General features: G+C 39.1%; 1 pseudogene; it reads left to right on the top strand.

Annotated features, from left to right (window-relative positions):
- The first annotated feature begins 2,830 nt into the window (after positions 1-2,830).
- Positions 2,831-2,931, top strand: LOC119471578 (annotated as a pseudogene).
- The last annotated feature ends 14,218 nt before the right edge of the window (positions 2,932-17,149 follow it).

Here is a 17,149-nt window from a genome sequence, read left to right on the forward strand (position 1 = left end):
TGATGAAAGATTGCTATAAAAAACATCTATAAATTCTGTTTCTATATTTTCTATACAACTGTTTTTTAGCTGTGGTGAAAGTAAAGAGTGAAAGAGTCAGAAGAGATTGAAAGTGCCATCAGACTGTGTTATGTGAGTATCTGAGATTTCACAAAATAGTCTGGATAGGACTCCCAGTGACTCCAGCGTACAAATCACTGGACAGGAACTCCCAGTGATTCTTACACTGCTGTTGAGATTCCTTCCAGTCTCTGTGCTGGATCCGAGTTATACCTCAATAAGCAAAAATAAACATAGGTCCTACCCTCAAGGAGTTTTCTGCTGAATTGGAGGAGAGAGAAGGCATATATCAGTCAAGGTCTAATCAGAAAAACAGGAACCACTTCAAGTCTTTTCTACAGTGGGAATTTAATGCAGGGTATTGGGTTGGAGTAGCTGAGAAATCAAACAGGGCAGCAGGTACCCAGGGAATAACAGCAGGAAGCCATTATCATCCCTAGGTAGAAGGACAAAGAAAAGAGACTATATTAGTGGAGCCCAGAGGCTGGGGCCACCTTCCAGAAGATTGGTCTATGTAGAGGATATGGGTCCACAGAGAAGAGGGCTGCTGCTGGAGCTACAGTCCAAAGCAGAAAATCAAAGCAAGAAATAATCTTCCTTCTTCTTCCCAGTCCCCAATTTACTGCCATTGCCTGACACTAGGCAAACCCAGCCTGAAGCTCACAGAGTCAGAAGCCTGGGAGCCATGGCCTGCAGCAGGGTTTAAAACGAGGAAAGTGTAAGAAATAGATCTGAGGGCAAGCACTTCCAGATATGCTAGAGGAGAAGACAAATATTAATCAAAAGCATGCAAATGTTCCATTGCAGTTTGTTCTAAGTTCTGGGAAAAGGAAATGTATTTCCAGAACCTGTATTAGGAGCTTCCATACAGTCTTTAGAGTCAGGGAATTCTTCCTTAACGGAGAGATGATTCAAAGGCTCCTGAAGTATGGAGCATGTATTGACTAGGTGATGAGGTGGGGTCTTATTAGAGATAGAGAGTAATGGACATGCAAAGACACCAAGAGGATCATGGAGTTTTCAAATAACTTAGAAAGTCAGTACAGCCAGAATGCAGAGTACACTGTGGAGAGTGGTGCAAGATACAACTAGAGAAATGGACGTAGACAGCCTTGCAGACTGTGGGGTAAGGGTTTATTCTATATGCAAAAGAAAGTCACTTACGAGTTTTAAGCAGGGCAGGAAAGACGTCATCCATGTCTTAAGAACACTCCCAGTGCTGCAGAACAGGTTTGAGTGGGGCACATGTGGCTCTGGAAAGGCAAATGCAGCTGTCCCGGTGAGAAATAGAGTTGGCTTGACCTGGAGTGAGTAATGATGATGGAAAGAACTTGCCTTACTCTGGGTGATGAAGAACTATGAAGGCAATGTGTTGTTAACTGGGTCATTTATATGGAGAAGTTGCCTAGAATGGAAGCAGAACTAAACAGAAGAGGAAGACTGTGTGTCAGGGGTCAGGGTGCCAAATGAATGTGAAGATCTGACCAGAAGGTCAGGGAAAAACAGTGGATAACAGTGACAAGAAGGTTAAAGGTCCACAGGAGGAGCAGCTGTGGAAGAATGGATCAACTGGGACAAAGTGCAATAAGGTAGACATGTAGAGGTGGCTTAAATACCACATGAGCAAATGGGACAGGAGTGGGAGGTGAGGTGGGATTCAGTGACCTGAAAGTTCACAGTGGAACTCTCACTACAGTGGATACTATGACGTACCACCCCGGTAAGCCTTCAGGATTGAGGAGTTTATTCCCCCAGCTGCTGGGAGTACTGTCGACATGCTGTCCTCAGCTGCCAGCCCTCTTCCAGAACCACCTTGGATTCCAGAACCTTCTGCTCCCAAGGTCACATCGGCTTCCCCGGGAAGCCCACAGCCACTGACTGGTTGATTCAGGAATATAAAGGCCTCCAGCTCTAGCCCCAACTCAATACAACTCTGAAGGGCCATACCAGCTTCAGACTCCCATGTGGCTAGCTAAGGGATTTGTTGAGACAACATCACAGCCCAACTACTCCCTCCACCCAATCTGCTTCTTCCCTTCCACGGGATAATCCCAAGAACAGTCCCTAGTGCTAATCTCAGAACCGTTCCTGCATGCTAATCTCAGAGGCTTCTTCCAAGGCAACTCAACCTGTGACATTAGCATATAATTCCTTCAGAATAGACTGAGGCCCTGGAAGTCTCCCTGAGACCCAATGTGCTCACCACCTTTGGTCTGTGTTCAAGGTTCCAGATAGAAACTAATAATAATCACAAATATTTACTGAGTAATTTTATGTGCCAAACAATGTACACAATGTTAATTCATTTAATCTTCACAACTTTATTTCACAGATGAGTAAACTGAAGCACAGAGAGATTAAGAAACTTGATCAAGGTCACACAATAGAATATAGTGGTATCAGTGGACAAACCCAGGCAGTCTCTGGTACAGGCAGCCCTTCTAATCTCTTCTCTACACTGCCCCTCGTGCCGGTAGGTTTGGTAAATGGCAGTTTTCCCATGTTGATAAATGTCCACTCCCAGGTAGGTACCCATGTTCTGTTTGTGAAACCAGATTATTGGAACAAATTATAACGTTTCCTATGAATAAATCCCTTTTTCTTACTGTGTTCAATGTATGCTACCAACACTACTTTGCACTAAATAGAGACACTGATTAGAAGCTGGTGAAACCGACAGGCCTGGAACAAAACATCTGTTGAACCTAAAGAAAAGATAGTATCCAAGCAGATCATCAAGAAGCAAATTTGCAGAAACAAAACTATTCTTGTGCTCATTTTGGCAGCACATATACTAAAATTTGAATGATACAAAGAAGATTAGCATGTCATCTGCACAACAACACTATTTAAAAAATATTCTTAACCTTTTGATTGTAATAAGTAACAGGCAAAAGTGCATCATTTTTCAAACTCATGGCTAGAAGCTATGGGTCACAGATAATACATTCTAAAGGCCAAACAATCATGCAATTACCATGAGTTGTCTATTTCTTAAATTTCCTTCCTAGAAAAACACAAACAACAGAATTCGATGAAAAGGGAGTTAGTGTGTCAGAAATAAAATAGTAAAGTAAACCTACTAGGAAACTCTAATTGGCATCATCTTTCAGGTTCAGCTTCTTTTTGTGGCCGGGACAGGGTCCTAAAGACATTCTTTATTATTCATTTAATTAAATGACAAATAAAACAAGTTCTCTTTTACACATGTTTTCTTTTTCAGCCTCTATGGTGTAAAATAAACATGAAGCTGTCAAACAGAATAAACTGAAAGAGTCTAAACTAATTTGCCACTGATGATAGTTATTATAAACAATCTGAATGCTGTTCCACCTCACTAGGATTTAAGTAATCTGTCAAAAAGCCCTATATTCTAAAATCTGCATATGTAATCAGGAAACATGGGGAAGAAATGAGAATAGTTAGTTCAATCAACAGAAATATCCTCATTCCTGATATGAAAATAGAAGAGTCACTTCAGCATTAATTTCTTTAGGCCCTTCTCTCTTTCTCATTCAAATGTCATCCCATGCAAACAATTATTGTTAGCCTATTCCTTCCTCCATATTTAGGAATATTGCTCAATATTGTTAGAAAAGTTGGTCTTTTCAGAGCCAGCTAGAGGCAAAATTATTAAACAAGATGAGCTTGTCTTTCAATTAAAAAGTAAGAATACCCAGTGCTAACAAAGACCTGGTTAAATGCACAGTCTCAAAAATTCCTGGGGAGAATATTTAATTCTCTTAAAAATAAAATTTTAATTATATTCAATTTATGAGAATACATTCTAGTGTTATCATCCTAAAGATGGAAAAAAAAACTTTATACACAAAGATGTTCATTATGGTACTAATATTTATAATAAGAAAATACAGAAATAAAGTAACTATCCAGCAATACGGGAATGGTTAAATAAAATACGATGCACACACAGGGAAATAACATGAGCTGTTTTAAATGTCAAGAGTTTTAATAACATTTGAAAATGCATATGTTATCAAGTTAAGTGAAAAGTAGCAGGTTATAAAATTATATACATAACATGTTCTCAATTATGTTAAAACATGCAAAAATATGGCAAAAGGTGAATAATAGTCAAGATAATTTTAAAGAAGTTAGAGGAGGAGGGGAATTTTACTGTTCTAGATATCAAGGCTTACTGTTAAGTTGTAATTATTAAAACTGTGAGTATTAGGGCAGAAATAGACAGATCAATGGAAGAGAACAGAAACTTTATTTATGTATTCATTTTGCTTATTTTGCTGTTATTATTATTATTTTGAGACAGAGTCTCACTCTGTCACCCAGGCTGCAGTACAGTGATATGATTTCAGCTCACTGCAGCCTCAACCCCCGAGGCTCAAGTGATCCTCAGCTCCCAAGCTGGGACTACAGGTACAAACCACCATACCAGCCTATTTTTATATTTTTTATAGAGACAGAGTTTCACCATGTTGCCCAGGCTCGTTTCAAACTCCTGAGCTCAAGCAATCTTGCCCACCTCAGCCTCCCAAAGTGCCGGGAGTACAGTGGTGAGACACCACGCCCAACAACAGACAATTTACATATGATATAATTTATGTATATACACACAAGCACACACACACATACATATATACACATTTATACATGTATACACACACATGCACACACTTACATATAAAGGTGGCATTATAATCAAAATAAATAATTCTAAAACACAGATTCCAAATGGAAATACGTACACAAATAATTTATATCCCTACTTTATATTGTATATAAAAACTAAAATCCACATGGATTAAAGTGCTTAAATATTAAAAAAAACTCTGAAACTTTCACAGGAAAATATAGTCGTATATCATTATGACCTAAGAGTAGGAAGCAATTTATTAAATGAGATACAAAAAGGCAAACCATAAAGAAAAAAGATTAATAAATTCAATTACATAAAAAATAAAATCCCACATAACCCCTCCTTAAAAAAATAAAGTGAAAAGATAACCAACTGACTTGGAGAAGATATAGCAACATCTATTGTATTCTATATTCAGGAACACATAAAGAATTTCTACAAATTAATAATATGAGAACTGAAATTACACAAACAGAAAAACAACAAAGGGTATTAATGGGAAATTTGTAGAAAAATAAAACCAAATCATCAATAAACATATGAGAAGATGTTTATTCTCACTAATAATCAAGGAAATGTGAATTAAAATCAGAGTAGGACCCTATTTCTTACTTAAAAGAGTGACACAAGATTAAAAAGTCTAACACTATCAGCAGAGATGTTAAGATGGGCATTCTCAAACATAGCTAAGGTGTTCTGGGAGAGAGCTTGAGAAAGACAGCCCAATCTAGGCTCCACTTTGCTTTCCAGAAACCAGATTTGTAACCTACTAATCTCTTGTTAATGGTGAGAATTTGACTGGTGAAGAGGTTAGCGTATCTTTGGGCATGTGAGCTTTTATCCCTCCTTTAAATCTTGCCACACCACCAACTGGCAACACAACTCCCAAGCGAAGCAGAGCTTCCTCTGCCTGCATCTGTGATGGAACTAGCTCTTCTCTCTCACCCCTTCTGACCAGAGTCCCACTGTCCCAGTCAACTGCGTGAACTGGAAAATAAGTCAGTCACCTGCCTTCTGCCTTGTAAAACCTAGACTAAAATTTTAATGGAATCCTTCTCAAGGCAATAATCTTAATACTCATCTTTGGGTAACTAAAGGGACAGCCATCAGGAGCCCAATGGTTCAGCACTAGACCTTCTGTTTCCAGAAGACCCCAAAGGGGCACAATCTGTAAGGGAGAAGAAAAGAAAGGAATCCACACTATTTGACATAATAGCCTGACTCTGTGGAGAGCATCACACCTTGCAAATTACAAGGCAGCTAGGGATGGGGTTTTTTTTTTTTTCTTCCTTCTATGAGTTTAGACCGCACTGTCTTTGAGAATTCACATGTACCCCAAAAGGAGCGTGTGTGTGTGTGTGTGTGTGTGTGTGTGTGTGTCTGCTCACGCACTCATGCATGCATGTAAGTTCAGAGAATAAACAGACGCGATTGCACACATACTTTTGTGAGAGCTTAAAGAGGACACAAGAGAGATTTCTATTCACCCTGAACCACAAGGTGAGACTGCCAGAGTCTCCATCTCCATCCGAACAGTTTTATTGTGCTTTCATCCACAATTGTATCTCCCAGAGTGGGATGGCCACCATTACTTTAGGCCCAGCCACTCAGACTTGGGAAAACTGACTCCAAGAGGAAAGAGAAGAGGAATGGTGACTTAAGAAAACACAAATGTTGGCCGGGCGTGGTGGCTCACATCTGTAATCCTAGCACTTTGGGAGGCTAAGGCGGGCAGATTGACTGAGCTCAGGAGTTCAAGACCAGCCTGGACAACATGGTGAATCCCTGTCTCTACTAAAATAAAAAAAAATTAGCTGGGTGTGGCAGCATGCGCCTGTAATCCCAGCTACTTGGGAGGCTGAAGTAGGAGAAATGCTTGCACCTGGGAGGCAGAGGTTGCAGTGAGCCAAGATTACACTACTGTACTGCCTGGGCAACAGAAAGAGACTCTGTCTCAAAAACTAAAAAAGGAAAGAAAGAGAGAGAGAAAGAAAAAGAAAATAGAAATGTTTCCTCTCACAGTTCTGGAGCCCAAAAGTCTGGAGTCAAGGCATCAGGAGAATGCTGCTGCCTCCAGAGGCTTTCAGGAAGCACCCGGGCCTGCCTCTTCCAGGCTTGGCTGCTGTTCGCACTCCGGCTTGAGGCTGCATCACTCCAGTCTCTGCCTCCATCTCCGCATTAGCTTCTCCTCTATATGCAAAATCTCCTGTCTGTCTTTTAAGGAAACACGTGACTAGATTCAGGGCCCACCTGGATAATCCAGCATCATCTCCCCATGTCAAGATCCTTAGCCTAATCATATATGCAAATACATGTTTTCTTTATAAGGTAACATTTATAGGCTCCAGGGATTAGAATCTGACATCTTTGGTTTAACTATTAATCAGCCTACCACAGGAACCCTACTGTAAAGCATTTTATTTCTTGATGTTTCCCTAATAGACCTTCTTAAAGGTCATACTTATCACACAGATTTAAGTTTTCAATTCACACCCTTTAATTGTCCCTCAATTTTGCAGCAAAGTCAGTCAGATACACTCCTATCGCCTTGTGTGCGGTGTTGATATTGCAATGGAGAATAAAGGAAGATAGCAGCAATGGAAAGGATATCTCATCCAGATCAAACTCTCTGCATGTCCTATGCATGTCCCTGCATTCCTTCCTGTCTCTGTACCAGTGAGATGTGCCTAAGGGTTCCAGCAGTGACCGGCCGCCACAGGGCGAGTGAGGGTTCACGGCAGAGCTGAAAGCAACAGAGAAAACACGAGACGCTAAAAATCATTTTCCAGGTTGTTATCCCCGTAGTGGCCACAAATAGCAGCTTCCAATTTCCCACCCTAGGTTTGAGCAAATTGGCCCTGGAAGGGGAATATAGGTAAATTCTTATGTGGCATAAGTTTCCTAAATGGCTTTTAATAAAGACTTTTACTTTAAGGCTTAATCTGTTTAATAATAACATTGCTTCTATCCTCTTTTCCCTCTCCCAGTTCCCATTTCCCACGTCTCTGACTCTCTCTTTCTCTCTTTCTCCCTCTCTGTCTCTCCTTGTTTCTCTCTCTCTCTCTCTCTCTCTCTCTCACACACACACACACACACACACACACACACACGTACACACACCCTCCGCAGCCCCCAGCCTCCTGCCAACAACAGTTAAACAAGGCTATCCAAAATTATTATCCACTCCTGCCTCTCTTCTTACCACCACCATAACAAGCATCACTCAGAACCAAAAGAAAAACAAATAGCTTGAATCCACACAATACGTAACCATGGAAAATGACTGATTGAGAGATAGTGCATGATGCGTGCTGCCAATGGTGATATTGTAATAGAAAATTCATCATCCTGACACGTTCATAATGTGTGACACTGCTGTCCTATTATGTCCCCTGCTACAGGGCTGCAGCCCACATTGTGTAACTCAGGGAGACACATCCCACGGAGCAAAGCAGCCTCACCCCTTATCCTCACTAAATGCTCTATTTATCCACCATGTGCTGGTGCGACTGCAACACTGCCGGGTGAGCGAAAGGAAGTGCACAGGGACAAGGTCAAAGGGGCACTGGCACCTGATTAAAATGGAAACTAAATAGCTTTTCTCATCTGGGCTTTTCTGAGGAGGTGCTCTGAGCAATGCCATCAATATCAGCTGCGCCAGAGCTGATGAATAGGCCCATGGCAAAGGACTCTGTGAAGCAAAGGAGATTTTCCTGAATGATGCAGTTACTTGTAGACAAGAATGCCTCTCACCCCCTCAACACAAATGGGTTAATAGCCCACAGTAAGCCAGGGAAGTCAAGTGCCAAGGGAAAGCCATACACCCCATTCCTGTTCCTCCATTACCCACCTCCAACACAGCAAAAAAGAAAAAAAACCAAACCATACACACACAGCAGTTTTTAAGGTGTCCAATCTTTTGGCTCCCCTGGGCCACACTGGAAGAAGAAGACTTGTTTGGGCCACACATAAAATACACTAACACTAATGATAGCTGATGAGTTAAAAAAAAAAAAATCACAAAAAATATTCTGTTTTAAGAAAATTTATGAATTTGTGTTGGGCCGCATTCAAAGTTGTTCTGGGCCACATGCAGCCCACAGGCGATGGGTCGGACATGTTTGTTTTAAATGATAATAACAAAATACTTGTGTTTACTGAGCAAAAACCATTGTCTTCATTTGGGTTCTCTGTGACATTTGGTTCCCCTGACACTCATTCTCTCAACAGACCCCATGGCAAGAATTCAAATGCAAGAAGTTTCTGGAGGAGGCACAAGAAGCACTACCTGCAGTAGGTGAATGGAAAGTGAGAGAGGGAAGGAAAGCCTGCGAATAAAGGCTGTGTTCTCAAGCAGCTCCTACTGGGAGTGAACGGAACTGAACCCTATGGGAAAATGGGAAACGGTATAAAACACCCATCTAAGGTTGCCTACCCAGAGAGGCAAGGGGGCTGGGGTATTTGTCCTCAGATTCCCATCACTCATTGGTTAAGGACTGCTCCCTGGAAGGATTAATTTCTGAGCATTTCCAGTCTAGCACTTCAGTTTGCTGTGGACAGGCCACTAATTCCAGCTTACTAGGTTCAATGAACATTGCCTCACAACAGTTCCCTCGGAACTACAGATTAAGTCAGTGAAGTAGATGGCTGCTAACTCCAAATCTTGAAAACAAGTCATAGAAGAGAAAAAGGGAAAAAACAAAAACAAAAACTCTGCCAACACACAAAACTGAAGTACTCTGCTAAGACTCATTTTCCAGCAAAAGCTTCATTATTGTTGATAGTATTGTAGCTCTAGGTAGCATGCTAGGCACTTTGGACACTAGAAAGACTTGTACCCATTGGCTTAATTTTGCACAAGAATAAATTTATGAGATTTTTCTCATGTTGCTCAAACAGCTCCATTTTCAGCTAGCCAAGGTGAAGTTGACTGTTAGGGAAATTATGAAAGAGACAAAGTTTCCTTTAGTGTTCTCTGTCTCCTCTCTCTGACTCTTTCCCCATTTTCCTAGAGATCTTTCCTCACCAATTAGGCACCCAGACACATTTCTGTCAAAAGCAGCTATCAGGGAGAGTTCTGGTATCAGTCATTTTTTCTATTCATTCAACAAATATTTAATAAGCAAATTATTTTAGGCCTGACAGTGTGCTGGATGTTGTGGACATGGAAGTGTAACTTGCAGTCCCCGTCTGCACAGCATGATATGTGCCAGGATTGAGACAGGGAGTGGTATGAGAGTATTTGGGAGTTGCTGCTAAGAAGTGTATCTTCTATTTAGGCTTTTGTTGTCATTGCTTTGGGTGTTTTAGTCATGAAGTCCTTGCTCATGCCTATGTCCTGAATGGTATTACCTAGGTATTCTTCTAGGGTTTTTATGTGTTTAAATCTTTAATCCATCTGGAGTGTTTAAATCTTTAATCCATCTGGAGTGTTTAAATCTTTAATCCATCTGGAGTGAATTTTTATAAAAGGCGTAAGGAAGGGATCCAGTTTCAGCTTTCTGTATATGGCTAGCCAGTTTTCCCAACATTATGTATTAAACAGGGAATCCTTTCCCATTGCTTGCTTTTGTTAGGTTTGTCAAAGATCAGATGGTTTGGCATTATTTCTGAGGCCTCTGTTCTGTTCCGTTGGTCTATATCTCTGTTTTGGTACTAGTATCATGCTGTTTTGATTACTGTAGCCTTGTAGTATAGTTTGAAGTCAGGCAGTGTGATGCCTCCAGCTTTGTTTTTTTGTTTTGTTTTGTATTTTGCTTAGGATTTTCTTGGCTATGCAGGCTCTTTTTTGGTTCCATGTGAAGTTTAAGGTGGCAGGGACATGGATAAAGCTGGAAACCATCATTCTCAGCAAACTGACACAATAACAGAAAACCAGTCACTGTGCGTTCTCACTCATAAGCGGGTGTTGAACAATGAGAACACATAAACACAGGGAAGGAAACATCACACACCAGGGCCTGTCAGGGCGTGGGGGGCTAAGGGAGGGATAGCAGGGAATGGAGTGGGGGGCTAGGGGACGGATATCATTAGATGGGGAAATAGGGGAGGGATAGCATTAGGAGAAATACCTAATGTAGATCATGGGGGGGTGGATGCAGCAAACCTCCATAGCATGTAAATACCTGTGTAACAAACCTGCACGGTCTGCACATGTACCCCAGAATTTAAAGTATAAGAAAAAAAAAGAAGTGTATATTCAATTAGTGATTGAAAGTTTTTGTCTCTTGTTAAATGCATTCCACACATCAGTAAATAGGCAAAAAAAAGATGATGGAATGGAAGGAAGCCCACATCCCAAATCCTTAATCTCACATTGTAGCTACAGAGAAGTCAAGCGTTTGGGCCATTTTCTATCACACCTACATATAGAGCTGGCCTGTCGCCAAGGCCTGCAAAACAAATAGAAAATGAACAAAAAAACAGCAAAGTAAGCATCTGCTCCTGAAATTCGTGCTACTCATAAAGGATGTTTTTTAATTTGCTTGCACACTCCAAAAAAAAAATGAGATTTCCTATTTATATTTGAATTAGACATTCCAATAATAATGCTCTCCTAGGTTATTATTCATTGTAGAGATTTCTCCTGTGTTTCTGCCTAACACCTGTTTGGTTTCCCTATCCCTGCATCACACGTTGAAGAATCAGAGCCAAAGCTCTAAGAAAAGTCTCTGTGTCTTGTATTTCTGCATCTGTAAAAGGAAGATAATATTTATTATCTCACAGAGAAGTCAAGAGAATTAAATGAGACCACGTAAAGGACCTAGGCCAACATCCGATATGAGGAAGTCAATCAGTAATGGGAGGAGTTGAGGAAAGCAGGTTTGGAGAGTTTATTTTTCCTAAAAAGCTCCAGGCTTGTCTGAAATATTACAATAAAATCTTAATGCTATGTTTCCTAGGTATAGTTATCAAGTGCTCACCGATTTCTTAGGAAGAAAATAAGCAGGCCCTTGAAAATACAGATGTGCTACAAGGGGGATGTTCATCTAACTGACCAACTGCAAGGAAGGCTCAGGTAGGCTGGTTGTCAGTCAATAATCAGAGTCCAGGGACTGCCATATTGGGTTACACTTAAACACAACTGAGAGCAGGATCCCAGGCCTTTGCCTTATACACACACACACCCATCCAACAAACACATCTTAATTGAGTTTTTATGTTTTATTTTTTTAAATTATGTTTTTGTGATATAAACAAACATGACTGTACCCCTTTTTGTTGGTGTAAATTGCAATGATTGAATTATCTTCTATACCAGAAGACCATTTTAGGTTTTGCAAGCCAAGAGACAATGTCCTCTGTTCTTAAGCAAGTATTCTAATAGAAAGGCCAACAGTCTTTTCATTTTATATTTAACATTATAAAAACCATTCTTAGCTGGAGGCCAAGATTTGGCCCAATGGCCCCTAATTTGCCAACACTTGTACATATTTTTTTGTGTTTTGTATTATTGTACTAAAAAAGATGATGCTAAATATTTTAACCATTGTATTACTTTTCAAATTTCAATGCTAATGAGAATGCAGATCCTTTCTAACAGACATTCTCACCAAACAGACCATGAGACATATTGTACTAGTACTCACCCATAATTTCTAATATGGCCCTAGCCAAACATATCTCATTTCTACCTGAAATGGCCCATCTACTATTGCCTAGTTCCTCCATTCCAAACTTCACTTTTTAGTACTAAATAATTTTTTTAAAGAAACCATCTAAAGGGGACAGTACCTTAAGTCACTAAAATTTTAACAATAATTTTTATTTTCTCACATGGGAATCTTTTTTCTTTTTTTATTTTTGACACAGGGTCTTATTCTGTTGCCCAGGGTGGAGTGCAGTGGTGCAGTCTCGGCTCACTGCAACCTCCTCCTCCTGGGTTCAAGTGATTCTCCTGCCACAGCCTCCTAAGTATCTGGGACTATAGCCGTGTGCCGCCAACCCCAGCTAATTTTTGTTTTTTTAGTAGAGACAGGGTTTCACCATGTCAGCCAGACTGGTCTCAAATTCCTGACCTTAAGTGATCCACCTGAGTCAGCCTCCCAAAGTGCTGGGATTACAGGCATAAGCCACCGCGCCTGGACTTATATGGGAATCTTGAACAATATATGCAAAATAAAAGAACATCAAAAGAAGGGAGGGGAAACAAGGGTTGTTCTCAACAGAAATGTGGAATTTTTCCTAATTCCAGATCAATTTTTTAAAAAAAGGTTAGTGATGGGGCAGTGCTATTCTGATATATCTGCGTTTCCTACCTGCTCTCCCTAAGGGAAACAGAATAAGCATGTTAAGCATGCAGTCTCTGGAGACTGTATCTAGTTCTCACCAGCAGGAGAGGTTCAAAGACCTCTGGGCAAGTCTTTGAACCTCAATGAGACTCTGTTCAACTATCAAAAAATGGCAGTAATTATAGGATTTATTTCAGAGCGTTATAGTAATGTTTAAATAAGGTGCATATATGAAGAACACTTGGAATAGGATTGGCACATAGGAGAGTCTCAATGAGTGATAGCAATAATTGTTTTAACAGTTGTTCTCAAATCTTAGTGCAAAAGAATAAATACAGAATTTGTTTTAAAATTTCTACTTCCATCCCTAATGGAAATTTCTACTTCTACCCTTTCAGAAGGTCTGAAGTGGGGCCCACGAATATGTATTTTAATAGGAATGTCAGATGATTTTGTTGTCAATGATATAGGACCACACGCTTTAAAAATAATGCCCTACAAAACAAATCAATAATGCTTAAAGTTGAAATAGGGATCATAACGAGAGGATGTGGGAGACCGTAGTGATTAGGAGAAAGTTCAAGGACTCAAGGAGACCGTAAGGTGCAGGTACAGTAATGGTCTATACCTTGGCCCAGGTGTTGGCCACATGGATATACTCAACTTGTGATAATTTATCAAGTTACACACACAATTTTCTATATATAAGTTTTTTCTTTAATAAAAAAATACAAAGGGGGATAAAACCAACCAAAACAAGTAATAACAGAATCAACCCAGTGCTCTCTGTCAGTGGTTCTTATCTCTGACTGAACATTAAACTCACTTGGGGAATATATAACAAACATCCTTGCTCCAGTGTTAATAAACATCAAGTCCCCAACTGTCAGAAATTCCGATTTGATCGATCTGGTTTGGGGTCCAGCCATCAGTATATTTTAAAAACTCCTCATGTGATTGTATCCTTTGCAGCCAGAGTTGAGAACAAATAAGCTATACCAGTGTTCTCAAACCTTAGTATACATCAGATTTACCTAAAAAGCCTATTAAAATACCATTGCTTAGCCCCCATTTCCAGAGTTTCTGAATAAATGGGATAGAGCCTGAGAGTTTGCATTTCTAACATCTCAGGTAATGCTGATGCTATTGATCCACAGAACACAGACCACACTTTAAAAACCATTGGCTTTTGCTTACCTTCCTAATAAGGTTAAACTTGTAGCACCTAGTCCTCTCTTCCTCATTCTTCTAATATTCCTTATCAATAAAGAGTTAATATTCCTCAAATATTTAAAATCTATATCCCAGGAATAACTGAACTGTGTCTACAGTTATCACATGCAGGTAGTTCTGACATCATAACTTTCAGTTAAACTAGCAAACATTCTTTCATTTGAATATTCATATATTTCATAAACAGACATTAGATGTGCCCCTAAAATATACCAGACACTGAGCTGTGTGCAGACCTTGCTTTCTGGTCCTCACGCTAGAGCAGAACTCCTGAGTCTCATACACACAGGAACTGTGTTGACTGGTGATTGCTGACTAATCATGCCTTCTAGGTTATTCTTGGGATGGCTATCTCTTTCTATAGGTGGACACAGCAAGGGGCACTGGAAGAATCTGGAGGTCCTTGGGCAATAAGTATGGTGATCTCAAAAGGATACATACACTTCCATACAAATGTAAGAGGTTTTTAAAATGTTTTTAGGTGCTCACAACATATTTGCCCTGAAGGCTCCAGTAGGAACTTTACCTCTCACCAGAGGCAGAGATTCCACTGTGAGAAATCTAGCAGCAATCTTAAAGACCACTCTACATGTATAGCCCCAGATAAAACAATGCAGAGCAATCCTCAATAGTAACCCAAGCATAACCCTTATATCATCACTCAAACTGATTTACTCCTAAGGACTTTGCTCTGTACATTTTCATTCCCCCATGCCTTTTTTTTGTTTACATTACTTAAATTCTATTGGGAAGAAAGGCCTTGATATTAGATTGCAGAGCCCACGTAAAACATCTAGGCTATTGCATTTGTCAACTCTCAAGGCAGGTAGAGTAACTGAAGTCCATTTATAAAGCTTTCCATAACTCACTAGCAGAAATATAAACTGACAAGTTCAACAAAAAAGGAAGGGAAATTCTTATGAAATTATATTCACTATGAATTTCCCCATGTTTCTAAGGACATTTCTATAAAACAGAAAGCTTTGGCATAGTGTCAGTTAGTACTATAGCAATAAAACAAATCACCAGTTTTCCTCAATTATTACAGTCTTACTCTTAGTCTTAGTTTTAGAAAAAAAACTGCTCTACCTTATACCTTGCATCTCACTATCTCTTTCAACAGAACTAATGCTATGTGAAATCCTATGTGATCCATACCCAATTTTATGAAATAACTGGTATTTTAGTCAGAATTAAACCAAGCAATATGTAAAGAGTAAAACACCATGTTCAAATTGGGTTTGTCTTAGAAACAAAAGATTTAACATTAGAAAAGCAATCAATGTGGCCAGGCAAGGTGGTTCATGCCTGTAATCCCAGCACTTTGGGAGGCAGAGGCAGGCGGATCACCTGAGGTCGGGAGTTCGAGACCAGACTGACTAACATGGTGAAACCCCGTCTGTACTAAAATTACAAAAAATTATCCAGGCATGGTGATGGGCACCTGTAATCCCAACTACTCAAGAGGCTGAGGCAAGAGAATCGCTTGAAACTGGGAGGTGGAGATTGCAGTGAGCTGCAATCATACCACTGCACCCCAGCCTGGGTGAAAGAGTGAAACACCATCTCAAAATAATAAATAATAAAAAGAAAAAGAAAAGAAAAACGATCAATGCAAATTCACTATACTAACCAAAAAGGAGAAATACAGTATGATCCTCTCAATAAATACAGAAAAGGTATTTAATTAAAATCTGAATTCATTCATGTTAATTACTCTTAACAAACTAGAAATAGAATGGAACTTCTTCAACTGATGGATGAAAAATCATACTTAATGGTGAAAATTGAATACTTTCCCCCTAAAATCAGAAATAATGATGCCTTCTCTCACTACTCTTACTCAACATTTTGCTAGCAGTCCTATCCCAGTGCAATAATGTAAAAAAACGAAATAAAAGGCATACAAATTGGAAAAGGTGAAGTAAATTTTCCTATATTAGTAGACATGACATGCTAACGAACATAGGATATCCTAAGGAATCTAGAAAAAAACTACTAGAAGTAAGTGATTTAGGAAGGTAGCAGGATACAAAAACAATACCTAAAATCAATTCTATTTCTATATTCTAGAAGCAATTAGAAATTGAAATCTTAAAATACTACCATTTATAATATTATCACAAAATATTAAATAATTAGGGACAAATTTTTTTAATGAATGCAAGGCCTTACACTAAAAATAATAAAATATTGCTGAGACAAAATAGAGGCCTAAAAAAATGGAGATATAACCTATATTCATGTCAGAAGACTCAATATTGGTTACAGGTTAATTTTTACCAAAATGGTCTATAGATTTTTCATAATATCAATCAAAATCCCAGCAGGCTTTACTGTAGAAACTGACAAATTGATTACAGAATTTATAAGGAAAGTAAAGGACCTAAAAAAGCCAAAACTACTTTGAAAAATAAAAACAAAGTACTCATACTACCTGATTTTAAGACTTAATTATGCAACAGTAGTAAAAACAAAGTGACATTGGCATAAGAATAGACACATAGATTAATGAAACAGAATAAAGACTCCAGAAAAACACCCACCCATATGTGGTCAATCTGTGTTTGATAACAAATGGTGCTGGAACTACTGGATATCCAAATGGGGAAAAGTGAACCTGGACCCTTACTGCACTATTCACAAAAATTAATTTGAAATGGGTTATAAACCTAAACATAAAAACAACACTATAAAACTTCTAGAAAAAAATACATGTATCTGGCCAGGGCTTGTAGGTACAATACATAAAGAACTCTTTTAACTCTATAAAAAGAAAACCAATAACCCAATTAAAATGGGATAAATATTTGAACTAAAATTTCACAAAAGGAGTACATAGAATGCCAAAAAACATATGTAAAGATGCTCCCCATCTATAGTCATAAAGAAAATACAGTTACAACCACAATAAGTTATCCACTCAAATGGCTAAAAATGTAAAAGACAGAATATCAAGTGTTAGCAAGGATATAGAGCAATTAGAGCTCTTAGACATAGCTGGTAGAAA

Source organism: Cebus imitator, unplaced genomic scaffold, assembly GCF_001604975.1.
Source record: "Cebus imitator isolate Cc_AM_T3 unplaced genomic scaffold, Cebus_imitator-1.0 Scaffold64, whole genome shotgun sequence".
NCBI classification, from domain to species: Eukaryota; Metazoa; Chordata; class Mammalia; order Primates; family Cebidae; genus Cebus; species Cebus imitator.